General features: G+C 52.0%; 1 protein-coding gene across 8 annotated transcripts in view; it reads right to left on the reverse strand.

Moving 5' to 3' along the window:
* The window catches only part of CUX1 (cut like homeobox 1), a 374,916-nt gene that overhangs the window by 243,350 nt on the left and 117,303 nt on the right, over positions 1–14,263 (reverse strand). The gene's annotated exons all lie outside the window — the stretch shown is intronic.

Here is a 14,263-nt window from a genome sequence, read left to right on the forward strand (position 1 = left end):
GAATTAGATCCCAATTTAGCTGACTTTCATCTCAGAGCGTGTGATGTTTCCCAGGACTGCCTGAATTAGATTTCCTACTAGTTAGAATTTCCTGTAAGCTGGGATTAAAAGCTCCCATTTCCTAGTTTCTAGTTTCCATCTTAATCATTACACAACACTTCAACATTTCATAAGAAGTTTTGGAAATATTAATATGCTATCTCACTTCCTAACAATCTATAAAAGACAGGGAGAGTGTGAAAGTCAGGAGCAGGGTTTAGATGAAAGTGCGCTGTGTGGGGATCTGAGGAGACCTGGTTCTGTGGCCGTGGCTTTGGTCAAGCCACCCGTCCCTTTCTGGGTCTGATTCCTCATCTTTCAAATGAGGATCTGGGGCAATGTGGAGAGTATGCACAGAGCCTGTCCCATAAACGCTAACTATTAAATGTTGCTTTCCTTTCCCTCTGCCTTTAAAACTTTTTCCGATTCTGGGGCCCCAAAGAGGGGCTTCTGAGGGTGCTGGTGATGTTCTTGATCTGGGTGTTGGTACCCGGATGAGTTCGGTTTGGGGAAGTTGACTGAGTGTATACCTAATGAAGCCAGCATCTTTCTGCAGGCATATCAAACCTAACTGAAATGGCCAAAGCAAAAGAGGACTTACTCCCTTCAGTCCCCAAGTCTCCCATCAGCGGGCTGCATCCTGGCGTTGGCTTGGCGGGGAGGGACTGAGAGAGACTCTCGTGGAAAACGTGTGCCTCCTAGGGGCTGTGACATGAGCGTGAGGTGAGTCCCTCCCAGGAGTTTTGGAAATGGAACTAAGGGTTGTGAGGAGGGAGGAATCTCTCTCTTGTTCAGTGGCCGAACCCAAACCCCTGCAAACAAAGAATGTGCTGAGAGTCAGTTCCGCCACGAATGAGGCTGAACACGCCACTGGTGAGTTAAAAGTCAAGGGAGAGGGCTTCCCTGGTGGCGCAGTGGTTGAGACTCCGCCTGCCGATGCAGGGGACACGGGTTCGTGCCCCGGTCCGGGAAGATCCCACGTGCCGCGGAGCGGCTGGGCCCGTGAGCCATGGCCGCTGAGCCTGCGCGTCCGGAGCCTGGGCTCCGCAACGGGAGAGGCCACAACGGTGAGAGGCCCGCGTACCGCAAAAAAAAAAAAAAAAAAAGTCAAAGGAGAGTCAGAGAGAGCAGATGTGCCCCCGGGTCGGAGCCTCCCTGGCCCCCCTGCACTCTGGGCCCCTCCCAGGCTGCCGGTAGTGTGGGCTCCGGAAGACCACCCAAGCCCCACTCAGAGCCAAGCCGATTCAAGCGAGGTAGGCTGGGGGTTCTTTTCCACTTCTGATGATCAGTATTTTACACACCACATTTGCCCTGTATCTGAAATCAAAGCGTCACCAACACCTCATAAATCCAGACAGAAGTGTCTCTACCTCTAGAAATGTGTCCACTCCAAACAATGGGCCTGCAATTTTCTTTCCTTCATCTTTCAGAAAAATGCAGTGCTACCTCTACTAATCCAGAAGACACACGCCAATGACACTTGGTTGCCAGAAACGTGTAAGCAATAAAACCGAGCATAAAATACTCTCTATGAGGATCCCGGGAAGACTTTTACCAACACCAGAGGCTCTGTGCTTTTCTCCTAAAGACATGCTTTGTTTTTGTGTCTGTGAGTCATGTGACTCATCTGGTTGCCCTCTTTACACTGGGCGCTGGGAAGCTCACAGTCAAGTCTGTGTCTCATCGCTGTGAAGCGCACAGTGTCTGGGGAACATAACTTTGGATGGTCACCCCACTTTTTTCCCTCCCTTTATTTCTTTTCCTTCCCACTAGCTCCCAGCCTCACTGCCTCGCTGGTTACACCTTTGCAAGCCACCCGGAATCTTTCTGGAAGTAGGCAGAACACAACCAACCAACAGGGCAGGGACGGCGCAGTGGCAAGAGCAGGGTGTTAGGGTCGGACCAACCTGGACTCAGTATTAGCGCCACCACCCTGCGCAGGCCAGGAACCTCTCTGCGCCTCAGTCTCCTCCGATGCAAAATGGGGAAAGAATGTTCTCAGGGATGTTGTGACGATTTAATTAGCCGATTTCCGTGAATGTGATCAGCCTGGTGCCTGGCACAAGGCAGGCGCTTAAGAAAAGTCACTTGCCCTTCTTTCCCCCGTCCCGTTCCCTCGTCGCCTCTCCTCTTAACAAGGCAAAAGCGGCAGAGATCCCACCCAAAGTCCCTGCACAGCGCTGGGCACCTCGGCACTCCCAGGAGAGGCCTGGGGGAACCGTGGCCCACCCCTGGAGGTCAGGGCCTGCAATCCTGGGTGTGTGGCCCACCGCCCACTCCCCTGTACCCCATCTGGCTGGAGTCTGGCCTGTCTACTTGAAGCCTGTATCAGAGATGGTGTCTCCCTCAACGACCACAGTGGGAGAGCCGCCTCCCCCGTGCGCCCCCGCGGCCAGCTGGGTATGGCAAGGAGCTCTGTCTCTGAAACATCTGTAATGGAAGCACTGAAAGTCAAGGCTAACGACTCCGAATGGTCTGTCCTACCCCAGGCCGGCCCGGCCCCCCATCATTCACCAGGATTCTGGGCCATTTTCTGTGGCTGTCAGTCAACGTTTGTTAGGAAAGTTAAAACTGATTTAAATTTTAACAAGCACGGCAATTAGAAAGGCCAATCTGCTACAGAGAGCATCCTATAACACATTTGCAACCCAAATACAAATATTTCAGATTATGCCCTAAGTAGGAATATCCATTTTAATTTCTGACATGGAAACTGCAAGCTCAATCCCGTGTCTGTTCATCTTGGTTTTCAAGAAGCGAGACGGGGCTGAACTCAAGAAAGGGAAAGGGAGGAGGTCTTGGTCTACAGCTGTGGAATCCTGACACCGGGGAGGGGAAAGTCAGCGGCAGAGAAAGTGACTTTATTAGCGCAGGTCAAACGGCCTCATTTTTTCAGGGTAAATGCTAATATCAATGGATACATTTGAGGAGGCTCCAGGAGCCCACACTGCACACATTTTTCAACTAAAGATAGAAACTATGCTTAAAAAGCTAATTTGGTATTTTTAGAAGTTTGGGTTTCTTTGATCCCGCCAAAAGAGGCTTAAAAATTCAGCTTCAGACTATTTTAGTCTCTGCTTCACAACTTTGAAATAACTGGTACATCTTAAGTTCCTTTCAACCACTGAAAAGCAAATGATTCTACGAACCTGCATGCTGGAAAAGCTGAAAATTTAGGACTAACTTGACATCAGAGTTTTGCTTTACTGTGAGGATTCAAGTTTTGTTTAAAAAAAAAAAAGTAAGTGAAATTTACAAAAGTAGGATTTGGTCACTTTGGTTTGTAACAGAACTGGGTCTTCCCAATCTAATCTCAAGCTTTCTTTAAGGCTGGGGGAAACCCGGGGGTCTATTCATTTCAGTAGCCGGACTTTCTTTGGCTGATGAGAGCCGTCAGCTGCTGGGTGCTCCCCATAACACCCCAGGCTCCGGCTCCAGGAGTTGTCAGGCCCACGAGGGGGCCTGGCCAGCCCTCGCCCTCCACGAGGGAGGGGGCGGGGAAAGGACACACAGGGAGGCCCAAGGCCACACAGCTGACGGGCTGCAGAGCCGGACCAGCCTCCGGCTCCCTCCTCCACAGCCTTGCCTCCCATCCGGCAGCAGGGACATCCCGGAAAGGCCTGAAGGATTCTCAAGACTCTTCCGGGGCCCTCGCCACCCACATGCCCGGGGTTCTGAGCCACTTTAAAAGCAAAGGCCAAGCTTGGACAGGGTTGACCAGGAGAACCACTTGGGCCATCATCTTGGTCCCTTGATTCTCCTATTTTGAACCTTCATTCGATAAGGGACTCTCCTACCGTTTAATTTTCAAGGGAAGATGGGGGGGCGGGGGGAAATGGATAAAACCCTAAGGCATTACAATTATTCCAAGTAACAGCGAATCTTCAACCCTGCATTACCCCAAGGATTCTGTGGGTGTCCCTGGCCTGCTACCTCATTTTACAGATGAGGAAACAGGTCCGAAGAGAGGAAATGACTTGTCTAGGATAAATTCTGGTTATTTGTTTCTGGGGACCCTTTACATACCTTTTCAGTAAGTGTGGTACCCGTACTGTCCCTTCACATGGCTCAGATCATTTCAAGGATATGGTTTAATTAAACAATTCAGCTAACAGAATGCGTGTTTGTGGTTCTACCACTGACAGATACATGCCCCAGCCAAGCAAGTGGAGTTTATTTCTTTAAAGCAGTTGCAGGCCATTGTTTGCAAAAGAACTTGTGTTCAATGAACATTACACAAACGAGAAGCTTTTAAAAGCTCCTAAAACCTGCAGTGCGCAATCCTTCCCACTGGAGACGGAATCCAAACTGTCAGCTACTCTCAGGTCTAGTGCGGTGTTTCAGAAGCTGTTAAGGCTTTATTAGCGCTTGAAAAAGACACTTAGTTAAGTTGCAAATGTGTTAAATGGAAAAAGATTCCAAACAGGCCCTTTCAAAGGCAGCTGCGACCCAAGTCATGGGACTCGGTGCAGGCCCTGGGACAGATGTGTCAAGTCCCTCTCCCATGGTGGGGACGGCCTGGCATGAGGCCAGCTCGGAGTAGATGCTCAGGAAAAGGTCCACGTCACGGCCTTCTGTAAAGGTCCCTCTACTCGTCCATCCAGCCCGCCCTTAGGCATTATCCCAGGAGATCTCAGCCGGAATCATGCTGATGGCGTGCTGTTACCTGTTCAGAGGGGAGCCCTGCAGGATCACGGATTAAAACAGGCAGAGACAGTGGTGGGTAATGAGCCCTGGGAGACACAGGGGGCAGCCACCAAGGCCACCCATGCCCTCCCTTCTCAACTGTGTCTCAGAGGGGACTTGGGAATATCGAAGCCGGGGCACATGGCAGCACCGAGGGGCCCCAGAGAAAAGGCACAAGCGCGACCGGGGAGTCGGCCAGCCAGGCCCTGCCAGTTACCAGCTGTGTGACGGAAGGCAAGCCCCTCGCTGCTCATCGCCACCTGCCCCAGAGTGGCCTTTCCGGGGCACAGATCGGATCAGGTCACCACCAGGCGTGGGACAGAAACCGGGTCCTGATCACCTAGCACGGTCTCTGGTCACCGTGAATGCTCGGGACATCGGGGCACAAAAAGGCTCGTCTGAGGAAAGATACTCGCAGACACAGGACAGTCACCTCGATGACCACGAGGACAGCTCTTGGGGGAAAAGCCTCTATAAACCCAGGCACGTCAGTCCTCCCCTCACATTACTTCTCCCTCTCGCTCCAGTTCCTTCCAAGGACACAAACTGCCTGCTGGCAAGTGCCACCTGAGGGAAGTCCTGGCTCCCACTGGGGGAGGGGCGGGGCAGGCCTCGGCCGTCCGCACAGCCATCCCACCAAAATCCTTCCCTCCCTCAACAACCCTCCCCAGGGACACCCCCCACGCACCTGCCTTCTCTCTCTCCTCCTCCCTCTTGCTCCATAAGCAATAAAGAGCTTTTCGATCATATCACACACATTACTCCATGTCTTCCCCGTGCCCGAGAGTTCAGCAAAACAGGACAGCTCACCATTCCCGGCAGACTATACTTCCCTTCCTCTAGAATGTTCCCCACTTTAAATGCCAGTAGCCAGTGCAAAACACAGGGTCAAGGGTCAAGATAGCCCCAAACTACGGAAGGTAAGTTTTTACCCTCTGAGAATAAAACCGTGGAAAAAAAAGAGTGAGATTAGCCACCCGTTAAAGGGACTCACGCTAGACCAGGATCTAAAAATGGGTGGCTGAGAAGTCTCAGTCAGTCCAGCTGCGGCGAACTGGGCATGGCCTTTGGGGCCCGATGGGAAGTGAGTTGACCTCGCCGGGCTCCGGGAGCAGGTGGCAGCAGGTGGGAGGTGCAGTGGGGCTCTGGTACTGGCGTGGGCACTGGTGGGAGATGCTCTTGCTGCTAGTGGTCTAGCCCAGGCCCCCAGCCACAAAGGTCCTCGGGCCCCCATGAAGCCTGCTGACCCGGAAGGATTTCCGTCAGGGACCCGCCTGAAAGGTGGGAGAGCCAGCCTGGAGGAGGTGAGGGAAGGACAGCCCGCTGACAATGGCACTGGGTCACCGGGCGGCCAGCGAGGCTCCTGTCTGAGTCTGGATGCCTGAATCTACCCTCCAGGGACCTGCTGGCTCGAGATCAACTCGGGGTGGGGTGGGGGGCTGGACACGCTTCCTGGTCGATATCCCCGGATAACACCCCCTGACGTCCCCTAACTGGAGCAACTCCCACTGGCGCAGCTCACCCCGGCGGGTGTAACTCAAATATTCTCTTCTCAGATCCCCCAGTTGAAATGAACCTCTCATTTGGGGGTTTCAAAACCATTCCGCCCCTCGCTGCCTTTTATCGGCATACACTGGTACTATATCATATTATATCTTTAAAAACCGCATGTCTGTTCTCAGGTCTGCCCCCTGCCTGGCACTGTGAGGCATCAAGAGCGGGGACCGATTTGGGACCCAGAGTGCTGGTGTCCAGCACAGACAAACACCAGTGTCCACAAGAGAGATGCACCCAGAGATGCTTCCTGGGCTCCTGGCTTCTCCCTAAATCTCAGTAGCAAGCGGTGCATCTTCTCTGCACGTCGTCACCTCCTCTGATCACTGGGAGTTACGTGGATGTCAAGCCTCTGCCACATCAGTAACCGATGCTTACGTGCCCTTACTCTGGTCCACACTCCGCTCTAAACGCGTATCTGCACGGACTCATTAAAATCGCGTGACAACGTCCTGGTCACCCCCGTTTTTCATTGAGGACACGGAGGCGTGGCGTTCTCAAGTCACTGTGCAGTGAAAGCGCTGGAGCCGGGTGCAAACCAGGGAGCCCGGTCCCTCACTCCACACCGGACGGCACCAGGCGCCCTCTCCAATGCTCAGAGTGTCCCAATAAAACCAGGTGCCGCAAATTCTTCCTCTCTGAACTCTCACAGTGAAGGTCACGGACAGGGCACCGTTCACGGCCTGAGGAGGACGCTTTTGAAAAGGATGATCCCAATTTTGTAAGCACATTAAAAACTGTAAGAACTACCTTGTATCTTCACTGCATAAAGAAGGCAGAGGCCTTCTCTTCCCGGGGATCTGAGATGGCTAAGACTTCAAAACTCGAAGACAGCCCCCAACATGATTAAATATCTAATTTTTATTATGTCCCAACAGACCTGTTTTAGACAGGTCACATTTGTGATGCATTAAAGCTGTATTCTTTGTGGATTCCACTCATGATTGATAGCTCACCAGGGCCCTCCATGAAATCACTGTGGACACAACACTGATGCCCATTGCCATGAACCTGAACATGAGCTGATTACCTCAGGCGACTACGGGGGGCTGGCAGACGTCGCAGCTCTTGTGGGATCCGCAAAGCTGAGTCAGGAAGCCAACCCGAACTGCACGCTGCTGCGTGAGGACACGATTCCTCACACACTGCAGACCTGCTGTCCCCCAGGACACGCAGAGGCAAAGTGTGGGAACGACTCTCGTCCTCGTCCGGAAAGGGGTTCATTGTCGTGCCCTCTGGGGTGGGCCTGATGCAGAACAACAGGTGTGACGGTGGCAAAGGCGGGGAGGGCCCTGCCGAACTCCACCATCGCTGTGAAACCTTACACACGCCCACGCCCACACCCACACACCGTGAAACCACAACACGACAGCACCATTAAAGTTCACATACACAAAAACACACACAGGCACACTCAAACACCATGAAACCACACGCACCCCACCACCGTTAAACTCTACACACACCCACAGGTACGCCTAATTACCATCAAACCACACACACACACACACACACACACACACCCCGTCACCATTAAACCACACACACACACACACACCCCATCACCATTAAACCCTACACACACCCACACATACACCTAAATGCCATGAAAGCACAGACACACACGCACCCCATCACCATCAAACCACACGCACCCCATCACTAACCCCCCCACACACACACCCCTAAATACCATGAAACCAGACACACACACACCCCATCACCATCAAACCACACACACCTCATCATCACTAAACCCTACACACACACCACCATTAAACCCTACACACACCCACACGTACACCTAAATACCATTAAAGCACACACCCACACACACACCCCATCACCATCAAACCACACGCATCCCATCACTAAACCCTACACACACACACACACACACACACACCCCTAAATACCATGAAACCACACCCACACACACACCCCATCACCATCAAACCACACGCATCCCATCACTAAACCCTACACACACACACACACACACACACACCCCTAAATACCATGAAACCACAGACACACACACACCCCATCACCATCAAACCACACGCATCCCATCACTAAACCCTACACACACACACACACACACACACACACCACCATTAAACCCTACACACACCCACACGTACACCTAAATACCATTAAAGCACACACACACACACACACACACACACACACACACACCCCACATCACCATCAAACTTATACACACACCCAAATACCACTAAACCCCCCACACACACACGTGTTGGGAAGGGAAAGGACCCCTCTCCTCTCCTCCTGCTTCACAAGCCCTTCTATTTCTTTAGCAGGCTGTAGGAAACAGATCGCTCTTCTGCCGTGGTCCAATTGTCCTCCATGGGAGGCCTGTCACCAAACAGGTGGGCTGGTAGGCGGCTGTGGCCCTTCCAACTCTGACACAACGACAGTCCACTGCCTGGGGACGCCGTGAAGGCACTGAGGTCAGCGTGCTGGATCCTGAGGCTGCGCAAAGTCGCCACAACCACCTGTGCCAGTACTTCCACGGCGTGTCCCGTGGAGCTGAGGCTTCCGCATGCAGGTGGGTGTTTTTGTGATCAAACGAGTATGATGGCAAAACAGAAAGGGAAACTCTGGATAAAACAGAGCCAGCATTCTCTCCTTTGACTTCTCAGAAGCCGAGTGTGTTTTGAGCCATTCTGTGCCCTGAGCCAACACCAGCAATGGCAATGACAGCAATCATAATAGCCAACAGGCACCAGGCGCTCACCAGGCACCAGCTACTGTGCTGAGTACTTGATTTGTGCCAACCCATCTAATTCTCGTAACAACCCGAAGAGGGAAACTGTTCGCGGCTGAGACACGGAGGGGGTTAAGTGCTTGCCCAGGGTCACACGGTAACTGGCAGGACCAGAAGGCCCACTTTGCATCCTTTAACCGCAACTCTGCGCTGCCTCCCGGGCATCCGGGGAGTCGGCGTTAAATCCACGGACAAAGCCCCGAGACAAGGATTAACACCATCGCGGACCGGGCCCTGGTCCTCGGCGCCCAGTGCTTCCTAAAGTCACCCGGTCACTAAGCCTTTCTCCCAGGAACGCCTCTCGCAACTCGGCCTCTTTGGAACACGCTTTGGGAAATGATCATTCAAGCCAGTCTGCTGTTCGGCGTAACAAGAGTGCAGGCCTTGGTCACCAAGACTGGGTCCAAATTCCTGCTCTACCATTTTGTGATTTATCTTTGAGCTTCGGGTTCTTTGAAGGTGATACAGGGACAAGACAAGCCAACCTACATCGCAGGGCTGCAGAGAAGGTAAAGTGAAATTACATGAGTGAAGGGCCGGTTAAGAGACTGGCCTGTGCTCATGGGGAAAAAGCAACTGGTAGCCTTACCATGGTTACTGTTCCATTTCAGACGGGGAAACTGACACGTCAGGGACCCAATCGGGACTGGACCCGGTCTGCCAGCCCAGCCCTGACCCTCAGCCCTTCCGTTCTTCCACAGAACGTCCTCCGGCCCCTGCTCTCCACCCCATAAGCAGCAGCAACGACCTCTGAAGAGTGAGAAGAGGCGAGAAGAATGAACGAAGGCCAGTCCCCGGATCCAGGGATGAAGTACCAGGCCCCAAAATGGGGGGCACGATCTGTGTCCGCCTTGTTTGCCATTCCCACCGCACACCGCCCCCGCCCCCGCCCCCAGTGGGAAAGGTGAAGATACGAATGGGGGAATGAGCAATTAACCAACGTGATTTCTCCCCCACCCGATCAGCAGCAAAGTACCACTTAAAAGGAGAGGACTGGGCTTCCCTGGTGGCGCAGTGGTGTAGAGTCCGCCTGCCGATGCAGGGGACGCGGGTTCGTGCCCCGGTCCGGGAGGATCCCACGTGCCGCAGAGCGGCTGGGTCCGTAAGCCATGGCCGCCGAGCCTGCGCATCCGGAGCCTGTGCTCCGCAACGGGAGAGGCCACAACAGTGAGAGGCCCGCGTACCGCAAGAAAAAAAAAAAAGGAGAGGACTGGGTATCCAAGTACAGTGAGGCCAGCACACTTTCTGGCACTAAAATTGGTGGCAGGGGTAACGGCTACAGGGAGAATTTTCCTGCGGGGTGAGACAAGGGGATGGTTTTGGAGAAGGTGGCAGGTGACAGCACAGCAGGCACTGGGAAAAACCGCGGGATGTAGAGGGCTCTAGAGCAAGAGCCCTAGAAGGGGGTGAAAAGGGAGATCCCACAGGCAGGAAACGGGCACACATTACAGCTACACCTAAACAGTAAGTGCCTCAGGCCAAATAAGAAATCTGAAATTGATGACTAATCCTTGTAATGAAAGGGAGGGGTCAAGAATTATGAAAGAGCTGGAGAAACCCACTTCTCCGAGAAAAGAACACTCGGCACACTTCTCCCATCCTCTCATGCGTGCCAGGGGGACACAGAAATGCATCCACTTCCACGTGGCTGCAAACCCGATTCCGTGGCTCACAAGGGCAAAACAGAAGATACATAACAATTCGTTATCTCTGGTCTCTACAGGCCGCCGAATACACTCTACACTAAATAGACATTCTAGACATTCTACGCTAAATAGAAATGCGAGATTAATACACAATAGCTTTAGCTGAAGTCAGGATCAAATTTCATTATCAAAAAATTTAGGCAGGAGGTCCCAAAAGGGCAGAGCAATTCGAGACTCTGCTCGGGTACATTTCGGTTTGGTTGCTACCGTTTCTGTGCAGAGTCCCGCTTTCTCTGCCAGATGAAAACAGTGTTGAAGGGAGGACGAACCGGGAAAATATTAAAAAGATGAAATCAATCCTTTTGTCCTTTTAGTTCTTCAAGCACCTAATTCTCACCTGTATATTGGGTGGGGAAGGGGGCGGTGGTGAGAGGCTGTTGTTTTGTTCATGAATTTATCTTTTCGATTACAGAAGTAATGTTAGGGCATGGCAACGTATGCTTAAAGCACAGAAAAGTATAACAACGACGAAAAATTACTCCAAGTCCCACGCCCTAAGGTACCCACTTACTATTTTGGCATAGATCCTTCAAGTATTTTTTCCTGTGCGTTTCTTTTATAATTGTAATAGTATACCCTATATACTTCCTAAGCTGCTTGCTTTGTTGAAGCCTGCCCAGACACTTCACTCTCTCTGCAAACATAATTTTTAATGCTTGTATAACACTTCCGAGAATGGCTACTCCTGGTTGCTTTCTAAAATATACTGCTTTAGTTCTAATACTAATCAATATGGTGAGCAAACCACTGAACAGACAGACAATAATATGCGTACTACAAGTCTCCAGGTGGGGCTAGCGTGCAATGCTTCCCAAATGGTTTGGGCAGATTACATTTTAATGTAAGAATGATAATAACAATAATAACTAATATTTCTAGCTAGCTTAGAGTTTCTAAAGCACTTTCACCTGCCTTTAGCTCATTCGAGCCTCACAGCAACCTTGTACAGAAGCTCTTTTTCTGTCTACTTCATGGACAGAGAAAACCAAAGATTAGGGGGTTAAACGATGTTCCCATGCTCGTTCTCTCTCTCTCTCTCTCTCTCTCTCTCTCTCTCTCTCTCTCTCTCTCTCTCTCTCTCTCTCTCTCTCTCTCTCTCTCTCTCTCTCCTGCTCTCTATATGTCTGTATCTACTATCCCACTGGTATTTCAAACTCTCTGAATTCCAAGCTCATTCTTCATCGTATGCCCCAAATAATCCCTTTTGGATTCTCATTAATGGCGCCACCTACAACAGCCCCAGCCAGGAAGCTCCCTCCTCCCTCCCTCCCTCACCCCTACATCCAACCATCCCCAAAGCCCAGGCCTCACTACACAGAAAGGGCTTCGCCGAGCTCCTCTTCTGTCACAGGGCACGGTGACGGGCAAGTAAGGGGCCTTTACTGGACATCAGGAGGGAGGGATGGGTCTTCATACGCTGCATACTCTGTTACCACGACACGCTGCCTTACAATGGAATTAAAGTTGTAGTAAATGCACAGGGAGAAAAAAATGTTCTGTTCTTCTGTCGCACTCAATTCTCTTTACGTGACCAGGCTCTTAAAAATAACAAATTTTTTTTAAAAGTATGAAGGGCTCATTACGAATTTTATCTGAAGCCACGAGTTCCATAGCTTTCCTTGATAAGAATAAGAATCTCACAATTAATCATCCAATTAATTTCCAACTCTCCTTTACAAAATGAATCTCATTAGTGAAAACTGCAAACACAGTGAACCTCACTCTAAGCTGAAAAGATAGTGAGCGATGCGAACTGACAAGCACATTACGGTAAACACAGTTAGCGACCACGGTCCAGGGTGGAAGTGGCGTCTAGCCGAGGCCAGCTTCAACAACGGGGCAGCCATAAAGTGCTCTCTCAAGTTCACTGCAAGGGACCAAGCTATTATACAGCCACTGTGCCAATTTAAGGCGTCTCGATGGCATTCGAGTCTTATTAAAACAGCAAACCTATTCTTTTTTTGTGTGTGTGGTACGCGGGCCTCTCACCGCTGTGGCCCCTCCCGTCGCGGAGCACAGGCTCCGGACGCGCAGGCTCAGCGGCCACGGCTCATGGGGGATCCTCCCGGACCGGGGCACGAACCCGCGTCCCCTGCATCGGCAGGCGGACTCCCAACCACTGCGCCACCAGGGAAGCCCACACCTATTCTTTTGAAAAGAAAAATGGTATTCAAAAAGCACTGCAAAATTAATCTAGTTATTGCCCTATAAAGTGTCAAGGATGTTAACTATGTTTTAAAGGGGCCACAGGTTGCACCGTGTTCAAACAGAGAATCCATCCACGATGAAATCCTCCACAGAGTCTCCCCATTAATTAGGCAATGAAAACAGCAGCCTCCCCGAATCAAGCAGGAACAAACAGGAAAGAAAAGAATATACTTCTTGTGAGGGGGAAAAAAAAAAATACGCGCACACAAAGAAATGAAAGGCAATGCGCTCCACCCTCAGTATAATCGGTTTCAACAGAAATAATTAGAGATCTTACTTGGGCTTCTGCTTACTTGGTTTCTGCTCCCTGCTCTAAGCGGCGCCGGGGGTGGGGGGCGGGGGGGAGGGCAGGGCACCCGGCCTCCTCTGCGCCCGTCCCGGGGCAGGAGCGCCCTCTGCTCTGGAAAAGTCAGGTGCTCGGGAGAACAGAGGAAGATTCTCCTTCGATGGGGTGGGGTGACAAGGAATAGCAAACAGCGCTGCCGGGTGAGTTAGAAAAGGTGGGGAGCAGAAAAAGGGGGCAGATCAGAAATGGTGACACCAGGCGAATGCTCCTGTCACAGCCACACTCCCTCTCCTGTTACACACACACACACACGCACGTACACACACACTCAGGTGCAGTGAACATTCTGGAAGAGAGTCTGGTTTTCCTTAAAATAAAGGTATCATCTCCTTCTGACGTCAAAAGAACGCTCTCTAGCACAGATGCCCCAGCAAAAGCCTCAGGGTCACCCCAGGCTCCCTTTTGGTCGCCCCTCCCACCGAGTCAAGTTTGGTCTCCTCAATGCTCCGGACTCTGGCTGCGGGCCTCGGCCCGGCCCTGAGCTGGCTGGCAGGGGCGACCTTCGCCCCTCTCAGTTCCGCCTGGGTTCCCATGACACCCCGTTTCCACACCCCCCGGAGCCCCCCGCATTGGCAGGCACGCCCTCCCTGACTCCAGCGCTGCGTTTCTCTGCCCCGTGCGCCCCCTCCCACCGCCAGGTCCCAGGCTCCCGGGAGCGGGGCTGTTTTTACCCACTTTCACGCTGGTCTCACTTCACACGGGGTCTGGCACACGGCTGGGGCTTCAACCACAACAGCCACAAAGAGCAGGAGCGGTAACAGCAGATGGTCTGGACGCGTGTTCCCGCCAGGGGCTCGAGGAGTACCTTGTCTCACTTCATCACCCCAACAACTCTACGAGGTGGACGCCCCCATTTTACAGATGGGGACACTGAGATTGCGAGGCTGATTTTCTCACCCCGGGACCACAGTGAGTAAATGGCAGGCTGAG

Source organism: Kogia breviceps, chromosome 14, assembly GCF_026419965.1.
Source record: "Kogia breviceps isolate mKogBre1 chromosome 14, mKogBre1 haplotype 1, whole genome shotgun sequence".
NCBI classification, from domain to species: domain Eukaryota; kingdom Metazoa; phylum Chordata; class Mammalia; order Artiodactyla; family Physeteridae; genus Kogia; species Kogia breviceps.